The sequence below is a fragment of the Schistocerca serialis genome, chromosome 11, assembly GCF_023864345.2.
Source record: "Schistocerca serialis cubense isolate TAMUIC-IGC-003099 chromosome 11, iqSchSeri2.2, whole genome shotgun sequence".
NCBI lineage: Eukaryota > Metazoa > Arthropoda > Insecta > Orthoptera > Acrididae > Schistocerca > Schistocerca serialis.
Genome location: NC_064648.1, coordinates 12,327,454 through 12,346,317, shown reverse-complemented (window position 1 = coordinate 12,346,317; position 18,864 = coordinate 12,327,454).

Below are 18,864 nucleotides of genomic sequence, written 5' to 3'. Positions count from 1 at the left end.
TGTCTCCAATCTCTTTATGTATGTTGGTAGGGCATTATGAAGAGTAGCACCCAAGTGGTTCACATATCTTTGAGTGTTCAGCCATGTGTATTGTGCAAGACTAACATTTTCAGGCTTGGGTGTGAAAAACAATATGGCATTTCATTGTCATGCCAGGTATGGCCCTTGCTCAGATATGAAGATGCTAAGAGCTATGTTTCAATGTTTCCAATTAGATGTTACTTGCACAAATAATTTCAATCCCTTCGATGTGAATATTTTCACAGGGTCTATCTTAGGGCAAATATTTCTGAAAGACAGAGATACCAAATAACGACAGACACAGTTGTAACAATCACTAGGAAAAGAACTGCAGCTTGGACAGCAGAAATGGTGGCTACCATAATAAATTTGGAATTTTACATTAAAATATAAGACACATGTTAGATATAAAAGATGTGCTGCTCCTACCAGTACAGTAAAGATATTTCTACAGATGTGCTATGCATAACGAACACCATGTGGAACTCGCAGAGCATGAACAGAGGTCTCGAAATTGATAGTTTAGTTTGTTATCAACCTTTGCAGAACTTACATGATAAAGGAATTACCATAATACGATATATTGTATATGCACAGCCCAATTTTACAAACTAATATAATAAATATAAAATTAACATTTTACAATCCATTAAAAAAATGTGATACAGTGAACTAATGCATTGGTCTTCTAGATGCTTTCTGAATAAGTAAATAATGCTTCCAGAATGACATTTTCACTCTGCAGCGGAGTGTGCGCTGATATGAAACTCCCTCGCAGATTAAAACTGTGTGCCAGACCGAGACTCAAACTCGGGACCTTTGCCTTTCCGAGGCAAGTGCTCTACCCAATGAGCTACCCAAGCTTGTGGGTAGAACACTTGCCTCAGAAAGGCAAAGGTCCCGAGTTCGAGTCTTGGTCTGGCACACAGTTTTAATCTGCGAGGGAGTTTCAAGTAAATAATGGTTTGAAATGCATGCAGTACACTTTGAGAAACACATTTATCACACCATTTGAAATTAAAAGAGTATAAAAACAAAGTATGAAATTTACAATGAGAACAGAATGATTCATATGACAATGAAGAAGATACAAGTATTTGCCAGTAATTTAGGGTTAAACACATTTATTTAAAAGGCAATTTTTGAATTCACTTTTAAATTTTCTGTCATCTTCCATTCCCTTGATGCAAACTGGAGGGGCATTGTCTTTCTACAAGCAGATTCTTACTGATATGTGTATTGTAATTATGAAAATCAGAATTTGTATGTAAACTACTCATATGTGTTCTTGTAAACAGTACACTTTTGAATATGTAAAAACATGGTACTGTAGGTATTTTTAACTACTGGTTTCTCAATTTGGACCAGCAGTGTTTGTGGAGAGCTGCGTGTAATAATTCAAATGGCTCTTTTCTGTAATTTAAAAATGTTTTACAGATGAGATTTTGTTACACCCCAGAACATTATTCCACAAGATACAATAGAATGGAAATGAGCAAAATATACCGATCTTACACACTCCGTGCTACAGACTGCACAAATTATTCTCAATGCAAAACTTCCAGAATGGAATTTTTGAGGTGTGTATATGACATGGTCTTTCCAGCTCAAGTAATTATCAATGCACATGCCCAAAAATTTTGTAGACATTACTTTCTCTGTCTCTTGGTCACTCAATAATAAACAGAGGTCATCCTTCTCTTTTATTTCACTGTACTGTATGCAGATTGTTTTATTTAAATGAAGTGTTAACTTGTTAGCACGAAACCACTGCTGCACACACTTCAGAACATTTTCAGCTGTAGTGGATAAGGATTGCCTATCATTACTTATAATTATGCTTGTATCATTATCAAATAGTATAATTTTGGTCGAAGTGTTGGGGCTTTTAATGTTATTTATATAGATCGAGAATAATAGGGGGCCAAGTGAACTGTTGGGGCTTTCAATGTCATCTGTATGGATCAAGAATGATAGGAGGCCAAGAACGCTACCCTGGACTCCTGCTTCCACTTTCTTAGCATGTGAGATGCACTTTATTTTGTGCCTGTTTTGAGATGAGAGGAGTTCCACAACCTGACTTCTGCCTAGAGACTGGATTAAATCAATTTCCTCCCAGTTCATCTGATGTGTATTGTCTCCAGTTTGTCAAGGATAATTTGGTGGTTTACTTTATGAAAGGTCTTAGAAAGATGTAGGCTAATTCCTGCCACCCTTTTGTTATTGCCCAAATTTCTAACAAGTTAGTATCACTTTACTGTAGGTGTAATATGAGGAAAGGAGGAATGGCCATATACACGAAAAGTGGAATATACTCCCAGGCCAGTGAACTCACTAAGTACTGCACTGAACAGCTGTTTGAAAGCTGTGCTTAACCTTGGAAACATACAAGATACCAGTCCTGGCTGTATATGTAGTGGCTCCCCAACAGCAAATGTTTTAAACTTCATTAAACAATTAGAGGGGCTGCTAAAGATAGTATTAATAACAGGGAAATGATTGTATGTGGGGACTTCAATATCAGTTTCATCACATATATTTTGTACTGAGGACACACAGAATTAATGATGTCCAGCTTTGCCTTGACACCCTCAGTAATATTCCCAACAAGAACAGACGGACATAGTGTGATAGCATTGATAATTTATTTCTTAAGGCAACTGTATTTTGTGAAATATATATAAGCCTCATTATTTACTTATTCCCCCGTCAACCACTTAGTGCAATAGTATCAGACATGTCAGAAACATTACAGAAATAATATACAGGGTGATTCTTATTAACATTTGAAAACTTCTGAAGCGACGTAGATGACACTGAGACAATTCATTTGATATAAGACGCACAGAGTTGCAAATGTCGGGAGATACCCCAAAAGTGGATGGCAGTCATGTGATGTGTCCAGGTAACATAACTAACCACTTGTGCAGTCATTGGGCTTGTTGGTTCTACACTTGTTGGTCCAAGGGCTCTGTTACACACTACTCCGCTAGTGTACTCTGTATTCATTCTCACATTACCAATGTGACACAGTAGTACTTGCAGTAGTGGTAATCCAATATGATGATTAATCATTTTACATTTACAAAAACAGAGTAGTCTGGCGGAGTGATGTATAGCAATGCCCCCTATGGGCGAGGGTGTGTCGTCTGGTGATGTCACATGTTCAACATTTGTCATTCCAATTTTGGAGTATTTCTCAACATTTGCGAGGACACACGTGTTGTATCAAATTACTTGTCTCTGTGTCATCTACGTCACTTTGAGGGTTTTATAATGTTAATAATAATCACCCTGTATACAGATAAAATATTAACAAAATAGGATAATATAAAATGAGAATAGGGCAGGAAGTGGTTTGTCTGGTAACCTTAATCAAATAGCAGCAATAAAGCATTAGTCCAGTTTGAATAAAAAGGGGAAAGTAAAATTTCATAGATATGTATGTAAATGTCAACTCACAGTACTAATAGAGAATTCGTGTGATGAGAAATGGGGAGAAGTTTACTATGAACACACATTATATGAGAAATTTGTTTTCTAGAAATATGCCTACATCTTTATGAATCCAATAATCGTGTACACTGAGTCGGGGAAACATACGTTTGAAGCCCAGAGAAAGGCGGGCCTACATTTGGGATCAAAATATCCTCCAGTATGAAGATATAGCTTTATTTAATGCAAAGGACTAGCTCTAATAAAGACTTTAAAATGTATTACAAGAAGTATTGAAAAATTCTTCACTTTATCATGTTGTTGTTGTGGTCTTCAGCCCTGAGACTGGTTTGATGCAGCTCTCCATGCTACTCTATCCTGTGCAAGCTTGTTCATCTCCCAGTACCTACTGCAGCCTACATCCTTCTGAATCTGCTTAGTGTATTCATCTCTTGGTCTCTCTCTACGATTTTTACCCTCCACTCTGCCCTCCAATGCTAAATTTGTGATCCCTTGATGCCTCAGAACATGTCCTACCAACTGGTCCCATCTTCTTGTCAAGTTGTGCCACAAACTCCTCTTCTCCCCAATTCTATTCAATTCCTCCTCATTAGTTATGTGATCTACTCATCTAATCTTCAGCATTCTTCTGTAGCACCACATTTTGAAAGCTTCTATTCTCTTCCTGTGCAAACTATTTATTGTCCATGTTTCACTTCCATACATGACTACACTCCATACAAATACTTTCAGAAACGACTTCCTGACACTTAAATCTATACTCGATGTTAACAAATTTCACTTCTTCAGAAACGCATTTCTTGCCATTGCCAGTCTACATTTTAAATCCTCTCTACTTCGACCATCATCAGTTATTTTGCTCCCCAAATAGCAAAACTGCTTTACTACTTTAAGTACAAAGAGATAGAGGGGCTGGCCAGTACTTACCTCAGCTCAGTACAGCCGATAGATACACATAAAACAGAACTGAAAATTTACATTCCTAGCTTTCGGAGCTTTGTTCCTTAATCAGGGAGGAGAGAGGGGAAAAAAGGGAAGAAGGGAAAGTGGATTCAGTTACTCACAACCCAGGTTATCAAGCAACAGGGAAAGGTAAACAGGGAGGGTAGCAAGGATGGAGGCATGGTTGTCAGAGGGTCTGACAACCATGCCTCCATCCTTGCTACCCTCCCTGTTTACCTTTCCCTGTTGCTTGATAACCTGGGTTGTGAGTAACTGAATCCACTTTCCCTTCTTCCCTTTTTTCCCCTCTCTCCTCCCTGATGAAGGAACAAAGCTCCGAAAGGTAGGAATGTAAATTTTCAGTTCTGTTTTATGTGTATCTATCGGCTGTACTGAGCTGAGGTAAGTACTGGCCAGCCCCTCTATCTCTTTGTTAGTATTTGTTTCACATCTTATATGAGATTTTCCATTAATCATTTACTACTTTAAGTGTCTCATTTCCTAATCTAATTCCCTCAGCATCACCCGACTTCATTTGACTACATTCCATTATCCTCGTTTTGCTTTTGTTGATGTTCATCTTATACCCTCCTTTCAAGACACTGTCCATTCCGTTCAACTGCTCTTCCAAGTCCTTTGCTGTCTCTGACTGAATTACAATGTATTCGGCAAACCTCCAAGTTTTTATTTCTTCTCCATGGATTTTAATACCTACTCCGAACTTCTCTTTTGTTTCCTTTATTGCCTGCTCAACATACAGATTGAATAACATTGGAGATAGGCTACAACCCTGTCTCACTCCCTTCCCAACCACTGCTTCCCTTTCATACCCCTCGACTCTTATAACTACCATCTGCTTTCTGTACAAATTGTAAATAGCCATTCGCTCCCTGTATTTTACCCCTGCCACCCTCAGAATTTGAAAGAGAGTATTCCAATCAACATTGTCAAAAGCTTTCTCTAAGTCTACAAATGCTAGATAGGTTTGCCTTTCCTTAATCTTTCTTCTGAGATAAGTCTTAGGGTCACTCACATGTTCCAACATTTCTACAGAATCCAAACTGATCTTCCCCAAGGTTGGCTTCTATCAGTTTTTCCATTCGTCTGTATTTTGCAGCTGTGACTTATTAAACTGATAGTTCAGTAATTTTCACATCTGTCAACACCTGCTTTCTGTGGGATTGGAATTATTATATTCTTCTTGAAGTCTGAGGGTATTTCGCCTGTCTCACACATCTTGCTCACCAGATGGTAGAATTTTGTCAGGACTGGCTCTCCCAAGGCTCTAATGGAATGTTGTCTACTCCGGGGGCCTTGCTTCGGTTTATGTCTTTCAGTGCTCTGTCAATCTCTTCACTCAGTATCATATCTCCCATTTCATCTTCATCTACATCCTCTTCCACTTCCATAATATTGTCCTCAAGTACATTGCCCCTGTACAGACCCTCTATATACTACTTCCACCTTTCTGCTTTCCCTCCTTTGCTTAAAACTGGGTTTCCTGCAAGTGGTTCTCCTTTCTTCAAAGGTTTCTTTAATTTTCCTGTAGGCTGTATCTATCTTACCCCTAGTGAGATAAGTCTCTACACCCTTACATTTGTCTCCTAGCCATTCCTGCTTAGCCATTTTGCACTTCCTGTCGATATCATTTTTGAGATGTTTGTATTCCTTTTTGCCTGCTTCATTCACTGCATTTTTATATTTTCTCCTTTCATCAATTAAATTCAATATTTCTTCTGTTACCCAAGGGTTTCTACTGGTCCTCGTCTTTTTACCTATTTGATCCTCTGCTGCCTTCACTATTTCGTCCCTCAAAGCTACCCATTCGTCTTCTACTGTATTTCTTTCCCCCATTCCTGTCAATTGTTCTCACTTTATCATAAAAAATGCAAAACCCACATACTGTGCAGAAAAAAGAAGTTCAAAACTGTAGAAACAGGGTAAGGCCAAGCAAATGATATAAAACTTGAATCATTGGCTACTGAATTCAGTGAATTCTTCCTAACAGCAGCTGAAAACACAAGAGTGAGAAAATGATCCCTCAATTGCACACCCTCAGATTTACTTAGCCAGGCATTTGTAAATCACCTGTTAGAAGGACCACAGAAATCATTAAGTCACTTAAAGTAGTAACTCTTCTGGCTATTTCAATTGCTCAGGAAAATTATTAAAAACTTGGCAGTGCCGTCCTTGATTTATCTTTGTAACCAGTCAATGATTGAAAATGAATCACCTGAAATCCCTGGAGTATTCAGTAGTAATACCCATTTACAATCATGGAGATAAGTATCTAACCTTTAATTGTTGATCCCTCTTCCTCATTTCTGTGTTCTTACAATTTTTTTGAGAAAATGGCTAACAAGAGAATGTTTAACCTTCTTTTTAAGATTAACCTCTCAATAACAGCTGTGTTTGGCTTTCATAATGGGTTGTCTACTGAGAAAGCATTATATGATACTCAAAACTCAATTCTGGTCTAAGTAAACAACAAAAATTACACTTTTGAAATTTTCTGTGATCTTGTGGCAATTTTTGCTTGTGTTTTATCAGAAAACTCTACTAGGAAAACTAAAATTGTATGGTGTTAAAGGCCTTCCTGTTGCATGCATGGAGTCTTACCCTAACAATAGAAAACAGAAGGTTACATTTCCAAATGATACAACAAGAATAAGGAATCATGGAATGAATCATTCAGGGAAACATTAAATATAGTGTGCCACAAGGATCAGTGCTCGAACACTTTCTATTCTCGATCCACGCAAATGATTTATGCGGGATACTGTAGGAATCTTCAAAAACTTTAGTGTCTCGTGATGACACAAGCATATTGATAAAGTACCAGACACAGCAAAGAGAATAACTGTTTCACAGCCAACAGTACAAAAACTGATATTACACTGTTCCATTATAAAACTGACTTACAGGGACTGTGCGTATAGATCAGTGGCTGTACACTGGTTGAAGGTGGAAGTGTGAGGTGTGAAATTCCAAGGAATCGAGATGGATAACAACAGAGGTGGATTTGCTAACTGAAAAGCCCGCTACTACCTGGATTATTCTGAGAATGACTTACATATCTACATCTATAATCCGCAAATCACCATGAGGTGCATAGCAGGGGTACGTCCCATTCTACCAGTTCTTAGGGTATCTTCCTGTTCCATTCACGTACGGAGCACGGGAAGAGTGCCTCTGTGTGTGTGCAGTAATTGTTCTTATCATACCCTCAGGCCACCTCTGTGAGCAATACATAGGGTGTTGTAGTATATTCCTATAATAATTATCTAAAGCTAGCTCTTGAAACATTGTTAATAGACTTTCTCGGGATAGTTTACTTCTATCTTAAAGAGTCTTCCGGTTCAGTTACTTCAGTATCTCTGTGACACTCTCCCCCGGATTAAACACACCTGTGATTGTTCATGCTGCCCTTCTCTGTATATGATCAATATCCCCTGTTAGTCCTATTTGATATGAGTCCCGCGCACTTGTGCAATATTCTAGAAGTGGTCGCACAAGCAATTTGTAAGGTATCTTCTTCAGAGACTAATAGCGCTTCCCCAGTATTCTAGCAATAAACCAAAGTTTACCCTCTGCTATACCCACAGCTGAACCTATGTGATCATTCCCAGGTATTTGTATGAGTTGTCTGATTCCAACAGTGACTCATTGATGTTATAGTCATAGGATACTATACCTTTTTGTTTAGTGAAGTGCACAATTTTACATTTCTGAACATTTAGAACAAGTTCCCAATCTGTGCACTACATTGAAATCTTATCAAGATCTGACTCAGTATTTATGCAACTTTTCTCAGATAGTGCTTTGTTATAGATAACTGCATCAACTGTGAAAAGACTGATTTTACTGTTAATATTATCTGCAAGGTCACTAATATACACTGTGAACAGCAAGTGTCCCAACACACTTCCCTGGGTCACACCCAAAGTTTAAGTTACTTCTACATCTGATGATGATGATGATGTTTGGTTTGTAGGGCGCTCAACGGCGCGGTTATCAGCGCCCGTACAATTTCCCAACCTGTGCTCAGCCCAATTTCGCCACTTTCCTGGATGATGATGAAAGGATGAGGACAACACAAACACCCAGTCATCTCGAGGCAGGTGAAAATTCCTGACCCCGCCGGGAATCGAACCCGGGACCCCGTGCTCGGGAAGCGAGAACGCAACCGCGAGACCACGAGCGGCGGACTTCTACATCTGACAATGACTCTCCATCCAAGATAACATGCTGCATTCCCACTACCAAAATGCCCTCCGCCCAGATAAAAAATTTCACTCGATATCCTATTTGACCGTACTTTTGACAATAAGCCTGGGTGTGGTACTGATCAAATGTTTTTGAGAAATCAAGAATAATGCATCTACCTGATTGCTTGATACAAAGCTTTTACAACATCATGTGAGAAAAGTGTGAGTTTGGTTTCACATGATTGATGTTTTCATGCTTTTTGGCATTGAGGAGGTCATAATGTTTGAGCTCAGAATATGTTGTACGTTTCTACAAAAATCGATGTCACGGATATTGGACAGTAGTTTCGTGGATCACTTCTACTACCCTTCTTGTTACATGGGTGTGACCTATGCCTTTTTCCAAGAACTGGGCATGGTTTTTTGGTCAAGGGATCTACTATAGATTGCGGTTAGAAGAGGGGCTAACTCAGCTGCAAATTCAGTATAGAATCTACAGGGACTCCATTGGGCCCTGGAGCTGTGTTCAGTTTTAACAATTTCAGCTGTGTGTCAACACCACTGTCATTAATACTTATTTCACTGACTCTTCTCAATGGCTTGAGGATTAAATTGGAGCAATTCTCCTTGGTTTTCCTTTGTAAAGGAACGTTTGGAAATGGAGTTAGTCTTTTCAACTTTTGCTTTGCTACCCTCAATTTCAGTCCCTGTCTCATTTGCATAACACCGGAATTTCTTTGGGTTGTGTAAAAGATCATTTGAAAGTATTCTGTGACAGGAGTCATTGAAGGCGTCACACATTGCTGTCTCGAGAGCCAAATGCGTCTCTCTAGCTATAGCACTATACTTCACTTTACATCTGTTTTGCAGTGGTCTTGTACTTTCAATATGGTTTTATGATATGATCTTCTGGGACAAGGCACCTAATGTCTAATGTGAAAAAGTACTTATTCTGCAAAAGCATGCATTGATAAACATTGTTTGCACAGGAAGTAAGTCAGCAGTCAGCCACAATTCAGTCTGTACATTCTTGCAGATCTAGACTTCAGCTGCAATGTAGCTTTCATCAGTGTATATGATATGAGTCAAGTAGACAAACTTTGAAATTTTGTTATTATAGTTTGAGTGCATTCTCTATGAAAATATATTTGCAATCTATGTTTTCTCTGTTTTCCATTAGTATTGCTTTCTTTATACACAGTCTACTGACGTTAATCTGACCACTACCCACATTCGACATTGACACGCAATAAGCACTCGAGGACGGCATGTTGTGGTGTGCGTACTGTAAGACCTTCAGTACACACACCATCAGATTATTTGGCTTGTCGCTCTAACGAAGTAGGCGAGTGTCAGCAATATGTCTCGTGGTCTTATCGTGGTGTGTTTATCTTCTGCCGTTAGGTCAGACGATAGAAATGCCACTTGCACGCTTAGAGTAGCAGATTGACGGTGACCAACTTTAAACAGAACTTGATTAATTTTCACACACATTTATTAAAATAAGAACAAACATAAACATTATGTAACTTGATTCTGGATGCTATTTACAATTGACAATCTGAAGTTCCTTTGGTCTGAGTACGTTAATCTTATTCTCACATATCTCTGATACTTGACAAAGTGTCTATACATTTATATTCACGGCTATGTACAGACGCAGACTGAAACTTGACTATAGACTGGTACAGACTAATGTAGACTGGTACAGACTGGTGCAGACAAATGCAGACTGACTAATCAGAGGTCTGTACACTCGTTATAATACCTCACGCGTTCAGGTAATCACTGTGCGAGTGTGATCCGCAAGGAGAAAAGGTTCTACTTTAGCAGCAATCTCACTGGCTGCATTACATATTAATACGCGGATCAGTGGAAGCAGAATTTGGTCCGTCTCTAAGGCAGCGCCATCTCGTAGTGCGGAGACGGACGAGCACTGCGCCTGCGCTGTTGTGCTTAGCGGGGAGCGCTCTAGTGGGAAAGCTGTGTACACGCTGACTACGCGGAACTATGTACACACACATAAAATGTTGGGGTGATACGAAAAATTGTGTATTCATTGTCGTAATGCAGAAATGGAGTGATCTATCTGGCATCCAGAAGTGCACGATCATAGGCTTTTGAGCCGAGAGTGGAAGCATTTTTGAAACAGATAAGTGTGTAAACTGTTTGTATGCTACCGCGATTAAAGTATACCATGTGCGGCAAAATGGCACTAACCAGAAGTGGCGCCAAGGCAACTGTGTTGCACCACAGGTTGCCGTAGGTGACAGGGGTGAAAAATAGCTGCGGAGATGTGTACAGGTGAATAAACATGCAAGTGTCGAGCAAATGACCACCTGGATGAACCCACGGGCTACCACCGGTGTCTCCTCGGCGATCGTTCAGCAAAAGTTGGTGTGTATGGGGCTCCACAGCAGGTGCCTGGTTCGTGCATCTATGCTGACTGCTGTTCATTGGATGAAGGCTGGAATTTGCACACCAATACCGCAACTGGATGTTCACCGGGTGACGTCAGGTGGCCTTTGTGTACAGTTTTGTAAGTGTGAAAGCAAACGAGGAGAAAGCATTACGGTCTTGTGGAATGTTTTTGCGTCATTCCCAGGGCGGTAATGTCGTGGAAGCCACAGTGAATCGACAGAATTGTGCACCTATCCTCGGGCCCGTGTTTAACCGTATATACAGCTCATTTACTCTGGTAGATATGATACTGCATGAAGAGTTTGACAGAGCACTGAAGGACCTGAGTCGAAACAAGGCCCCCGAAGTCGACAACATTCCATTAGAACTACTGATGGCCTTGGGAGAGCCAGTCCTGACAAAACTCAACCATCTGGTGAGCAAGATGTGTGAGACAGGCAAAATACCCTCAGACTTCAAGAAGAATATAATAATTCCAATCACAAAGAAAGCAGGTGTTGACAGATGTGAAAATTACCGAACTATCAGTTTAATAAGCCACAGCTGCAAAATACTAACACGAACTCTTTACAGACGAATGGAAAAACTGGCAGAAGCCGACCTCAGGGAAGATCAGTTTGGATTCCGTAGAAATGTTGGAACATGTGAGGCAATGCTGACCCTATGACTTGTCTTAGAAGCTAGATTAAGGAAAGGCAAACCTACATTTCTAGCATTTGTAGACTTAGAGAAAGCTTTTGACAATGTTGATTGGAATACTCTGTTTCAAATTCTAAAGGTGGCAGGGGTAAAATACAGGGAGCGAAAGGGTATTTACAATTTGTACAGAAACCAGATGGCAATTATAACAGTCGAGGGGCATGAGAGGGAAGCAGCGGTTGGGAAGGGAGGGAGACAGGGTTATAGCCTCTCCCCGATGTTATTCAATCTGCATATTGAGCAAGTAGTGAAGGAAACAAAAGAAAAATTTGGAGTAGGAATTAAAATCCATGGAGAAGAAATAAAAACTTTGAGGTTTTGCAATGACATTGTAATTCTGTCAGACAGCAAAGGACCTGGAAGAGCAGCTGAACGGAATGGACAGTGTCTTGAAAGGAGGGTATAAGATGAACATCAACAAAAGCAAAACGACGATAATGGAATGTAGTCGAATTAAGTCGGGTGATGCTGAGGGAATTAGATTAGGAAATGAGACACTTAAAGTAGTAAAGCAGTTTTGCTATTTGGGGAGCAAGATAACTGATGATGGTCGAAGTAGAGAGGATATAAAATGTAGAGTGGCAATGGCAAGGAAAGCGTTTCTGAAGAAGAGAAATTTATTAACATCGAGTATAGATTTAAGTGTCAGGAAGTTGTTTCTGAAGGTATTTGTAGGGAGTGTAGTCATGTATGGAAGTGAAACATGGACGATAAATAGTTTAGACAAGAAGAGAATAGAAGCTTTTGAAATGTGGTGCTACAGAAGAATGCTGAAGATTAGGTGCGTAGATCACATAACTAATGAGGAGGTATTGAATAGGATTGGGGAGAAGAGAAGTTTGTGGCACAACTTGACTAGAAGAAGGGATTGGTTGGTAGGACATGTTCTGAGGCATCAAGGGATCACCAATTTAGTACTGGAGGGCAGCGTGGAGGGTAAAAATCGTAGAGGGAGACCAAGAGATGAATACACTAAGCAGATTCAGAAGGATGTAGGTTGCAGTAGGTACTGGGAGATGAAGAAGCTTGCACAGGATAGAGAAGCATGGAGAGCTGCATCAAACCAGTCTCAGGACTGTAGACCACAACAACAATAATCTGGGCACAATGACATCTACCGGCAGGACAATGCGACATCTCATTGTGGTTCGAAGAGCCCCAGGATGAATTTGCCGTACTCGGTTGACCGCCGTACTACCCGAATTTAAACCCGATCGAGAATCTGTGGACCACGTCAGTCGGGTTATTCCTGCTGAGAAACCCAGCGTAGCTGACCACAGCACGTGAATCGGCACAGTTCCACACCCCCATCGGTACCGTCAGAAACCTTACTGACTCTCTTTCTGCACATCTCACAGTGATTTGTGTCATAAAAGATGGTTACTCAGGTGTCAGACAGGTGGTCACATTAATGTATCTCTAACATAGTGTATAATAATGTCCTGTGTTTGACCATACAGTTAACAGAATAACTACTAGTTTCTGCACAACTGGATAGTGCTGCTGCTCTGAAAATGTGGACTGAATTGACAAGTAACTGCTCCAGTTGCTAAAAAGTACTTACGTTTACTTCATGACCAACTTTGGCTCTTAGCCACATGGGATTAGCCGAGCGGTCTAGGGTGCTGCAGTCATGGACAGTGCGGCTGGTATCGGCGGAGGTTCGAGTCCTCCCTCGCGCGCGCGCGTGTGTGTGTGTGTGTGTGTGTGTGTGTGTGTGTGTGTGTGTGTGTGTGTGTGTGGGTGGGTTTTCTAGTAGAATCTGAAAACTGTATTGTGGTGAAGTAAAATCAAGTTTGAAAATTGCGCTACATTGAAGCAAACTCAAAATCATATGACTTCCCTTCAACGTAGCACAATTTTCTGGTTCCATTACAAAATGAGTTCAGTATAAACCCAAAACCAGTCCTCGAGTAAAATGTAGAACTTTTTATCAACTGGAGTGATTACTCATCAGTCAGAAATAATTGCTGCTAATGAGAAATTTGTGATCAGGGAGTAGAAAATTTTTGTTTCAGCAGCCGGAAGTAGTCGCCGCTGACAGGTGGCGACACACCACTGCGGCTGCAGAGGCGGAGCAGAGGTTCGCACCGGCCACGCGGCACGGTGAGGCTGCAGACCGACCGCATTACCGGAGGCTGCCGCGGTGAGTCGGAGAGAGACTGCCGGTCCGATACACGCCGCTGTGCCGGAGCTCACCTTCGACAGTAGTAGGACAGCTCTGAGAATGGTTGCAGGAGATGGTCAGGGGAAGAATATTGATGATCTCCCAGATGAAATAATACTAGATGTATTTTCATTCTTCAGTTTTAATGAGCTTATAGACATCTTGCAAAATGTGTGTGTGCGTGACAAAGAGTATATCATCAGAGGAAGGTAAGCAGTTATTGTTAATGTTCTGTTGTTGCTGATAGAGTCATCAGTCCAAAGAGTGGCTTCAGGTAGCTCGGTTGCTAACCTATCCTGTGCTTAACTCCGTTTTCAAATGTTCCTTTACAAAGGAAAACAGAGGAGGATTGCCACAGTTTAATCCTCATACCGCTGAAAATGTGAATGAAATATTATTGGTGTCAGTGATGTTGAGAAACAGCTGCAATTGCCAAAATTAAACAAAGCTCCAGGGTCCGATGAAATCGCTGTCAGATTCTATACTGATTTTGCAGCTGAGTTAGCCCCTCTTTTAACTGTAATCTATCATAGATCCCTCGAAAGTGAGGTATCTTGAACGGAATGACATCCTCGATGCCAGCTAGCACAGATTTCAACACACTGATCGTGAGAAACGCAACTCGCACTTTTCTCACGTGACATACTGAAAACTTTGGATCGAGGCAACCAGGTAGGTGCAGTATTTCTCAGTTTCCACAATGCATTTGACTCGTACCACACCTACACTTATTGCCAAAAGGATGATCGTATGGGGTATCGAGTGAAATTTGTGAATGGATTGAGGACTTTTTGGTAGGTAGCACACAACATGTTATTTTAGACGGAGAGGCTTCATCAGATGTAGAAGTAACTTCAGGTCTGCCCAGGGAAGTGTGTTGGGACCCTTGCTCTTGATGCTCTACATTAATGTCCTTGCAGATAATATTAATAGTAAAAATCAGGCTTTTTGAAGATGATGCAGTTATCTGTAATGAAGTACTATCCGATAAAAGCTACATAAATATTCAATCAGATCTCGATAAGATTTCAGTGTGGTGCAGAGACTGGGAACTTGCTCTAAATATTCAGATATGTAAAATTGTGCACTTCACAAAACGAAAAATGTAGTATGCTATGACTATAATATCAGTAAGTCACTGTCGGAATTGGCCAACTCGTAAAAATACCTGAGTGTAACACTTTGTAGGGATATGAAATGGAATGCTGACATAGCTTCAGTGACAGGTAAAGCAGTTGATAGAATTGTGGTTTATTAGTTTCATTACATACATAACCATTTGATCCAGGTACAGGAGAGATATCAAAAGTTGGGTAAAATTTACTGTAAACATAGAAAGCTGATCTTTACATACAGAATCATAATAATAATACAATTTTGTTTTATATGCACAAAAGGCAGAGATAATAATGACAACAGTAATAAAAATAGTAACTAAAAATGTAACACTAAATTGCCCAAACTCAAATTATCATGTCATCCTCTAAAAATCCTTCTATCGAGTCACAGTAGCATTTCTCTCCCAGAATCTGATGTAGCATTATTTTTAGGATCTCTGGCTTAACATTAAATATATTTTTGCCCATTAATTTGTTATATATTGTCATCCTCATATACTGTGGAGCATGTTCATATTATTTCAATTTGTGTTTAGGGAGCATAAAATTATTTTTATTTGTTGTGTTGTATGTGTGGTTAAAATGATTTTCCTCAAATAATTTTTGCCTGCTGTGTAGAAAGATAATAATTTCATAAATGTATATGGAGGGTAGAGTTAGGATTTGCAGTTGTCGAAATAATGGGTGACAAGATTCTGTTTTCTGTGTGGTACACATGTATCTGATATTCTTTTTCTGAAGTTTCAGTATATGAGAAATATTAAAAATAAATTATACCATACCTAATGACAGATTCAAAATAACTACTGTATGCTATTTTTTGTGTAGACGTGTCAGTAGAATTTGCAAGTATCTGCACTGCAAATGCAAAACTGCTTAGTTTATTTGATAAGGAGTCAATATGTGTGTTCCAGTTCAAGTTCTTGTCCACATTTAGTCCTTGGAATTTGACAGTGTCAACTACTTCGTAAGTTGATTATTGTGTGTTATTTTAAGCTCTGTGCATTTTAAGTGTTTGGTTTGGAAATGTACCATATGGGTTTTTGCAATGTTCAGTTTCAACCCATTTAACTGGAACCAGTTTTCTAGAGTATCCAGTGTGCTCACAATGAGGCTTGGAATTTTTTCTGCATCGCCATCTTCAATTAAAACAGAAGTATTGTCTGCAAACAGAAGTGATGGGGAATTGATATTTGTGGAGAAGTCATTTACATAAAATAGGAACAAGATTGGCCACAAAATGGAGCCTTGAGGCACACCTTGTGATACAGTATTCCACTTCGGAAAATAACTCACCACATTTGAAGTGACAGTTACCCTTTGTTTTCTGTTCTGCAGGTAAAATGTAAGCCATTTGAGAATATTGCCCGTAATTCCATATTTATCTAATTTATAGATGTGCAAGGGATGTTTTACAGAGTCGAAAGTTTTAGTAAGATCACAGAAAATACCAGCAACTTTACTCCTCTGGTCCAGTGCTTTGCATATCTTTTCAGTAAAGTTATTTATTGCATCCAGGGTGTTTTTTCCTGGTTGGAATCCAAATTGATTATTTATAATAATATCATTTTTTACAATAAAATTTTGCATCTGATTTGCAACTACTTTCTCAAACACTTTCAATAAGATTGGAAGAATAGAAATAGGACAATAGTTTCCCATTTCTTCCCTTGACCCTTTCTCGAACAGAGGTGTGACTTCAGCATACTTCAACACATCAGGAAAGCATCCCTGTTCAAAATATTGCTTAATTATTTTAGTTAGTGGAGATGCTATTATGTGATACACTGCTTTTATCACTTTAGTCGGTATCCCATCCCACCCAACTGAATATTTGTAATGATAGTATAATATTTTCCACATGCTTTATTGAGACTTTTTTAAAATTTGTGAGATACTTAGCTCTTTGATGGAGTCCAAAGGGGTTTATTTTGCTCTGATACTCTACTGTATCAACATCTGACTTTGTCATACTTATGAAGAATTCATTTAAATACTCCGATATTTGAGCTGGGTTTACAATAAGGCTATCATTTACTTTAATCCTAGATATTCCATTTCTATTAATTCTAACACGTAACTCTGATTTGACAACAGGCTACACTACCTTTGTTTCACTTCAATGTTGTGAAATGAACTTATTGTTTGCAATTTGTTTGGCTGCTTTCACAATTTTTTCGAACGTAGCTTTATAATGTCATACATATTCAGTAAAATACCTGTTTTTCTTATATCTCATTTCATTGCCTCTTCCTAACACTAGAAATTTTTATACCCAGAGTTATCCATTTAACTTTACCAGTGATTTTGTTACATGTGGTTCTAAGTGCGAACCATGGATGAAGGGTATCAGACGGATGCCATATTCCTTGACTTCCGGAAAGTGTTTGACTCGCTGCCCCACTGCAGACTCCTAGCTAAAGGACGAGCGTATTGGATTGGTTCCCAAATATGTGAGTGGCTCGAAGACTTCTTAAGTAATAAAACCCAGTACGTTGTCCTCGATGGTGAGTGTTCATCGGAGGTGAGGGTATCATCTGGAGTGCCCCAGGGAAGTGTGGTAGGTCTGCTGGTTGTTTTCTATCTACATAAATGATCTTTTGGATACAGTGCATAGCAATGCTGTGGTGTACGGGAAGGTGTTGTCGTTGAGTGACTGTAGGAGGATACAAGATGACTTGGACAGGATTTGTGATTGGTGTAAAGAATGGCAGCTAACTCTAAATATAGATACATGTAAATTAATGAAGATGAATAGGAAAAAGAATTCTGTAATGTTTGAATACTCCATTCGTAGTGTAGTGCTTGACACAGTCACATCGATTAAATATTTGGGCGTAACGTTGCAGAGTGATATGAAGTGGGACAAGCATGTAATGGCAGTTGTGGGGAAGGCGTATAGTCATCTTCGGTTCATTGGTAGAATTTTTTGAAGATATGGTTCATCTGTAAAGGAGACCGCTTATAAAACACTAATACGACCTATTCTTGAGTACTGCTCGAGCGTTTTGGATCCCTATCAGGTCAGATTGAGGGAGGACATAGAAGCAATTCAGAGGCGGGCTGCTAGATTTGTTACTGGTAGGTTTGATCATCACACGAGTGTTACGAAAATGCTTCAGGACCTCGGGTGGGAGTCTCTGGAGGAAAGGAGGCATTCTTTTCGTGAATCACTACAGAGGAAATTTAGAGAACCAGCATTTGAGGCTGACTGCAGTACAATTTTACTGCCACCAACTTACATTTCGCAGAAAGACCACAAAGTTAAGATAAGAGAGATTAGGGCTCGTACAGAGGCATATCGACAGTCATTTTTCCCTCGTTTTGTTTGGGACTGGAACAGTGAGAGAAGATGATAGTTTTGGTGCGAGGTACCCTCCACCACGCACCATATGGTGCATTGCAGAGTATGTATGTAGATGTAGATGTGGAAAAGTTTCATTAAACACCCCAAGAAAACTGCTTAAATATTTGTCAAAGTTACTACTACTTGAAATACAGTTGTCATAAAGCCATTCAACCTGTCTTAACTTATTTCTAAATACAATTAATTTTTTTCATTGGAGTTACTTTTCATAGAGCTTCTGTTGCATGGAATTTCTTTGTTAATTTTTGGTAATTCAATGAATAATGCAGAGTGGTCAGAGTTCCTTAGATCTAAGCAAAATTTATGGACATCTTCAAACACACAGTTGGTTAGGATATTATCAATACAAATGGCTGACTGTGCATTTACCCTAGTGGCTTGCTTAAAGTTTACTTTGAAGCCAAAAGTTTTTACTGTCAGTGAATTTGGACACATCATTGCTTTCACCTAGGATATTATTGTTGA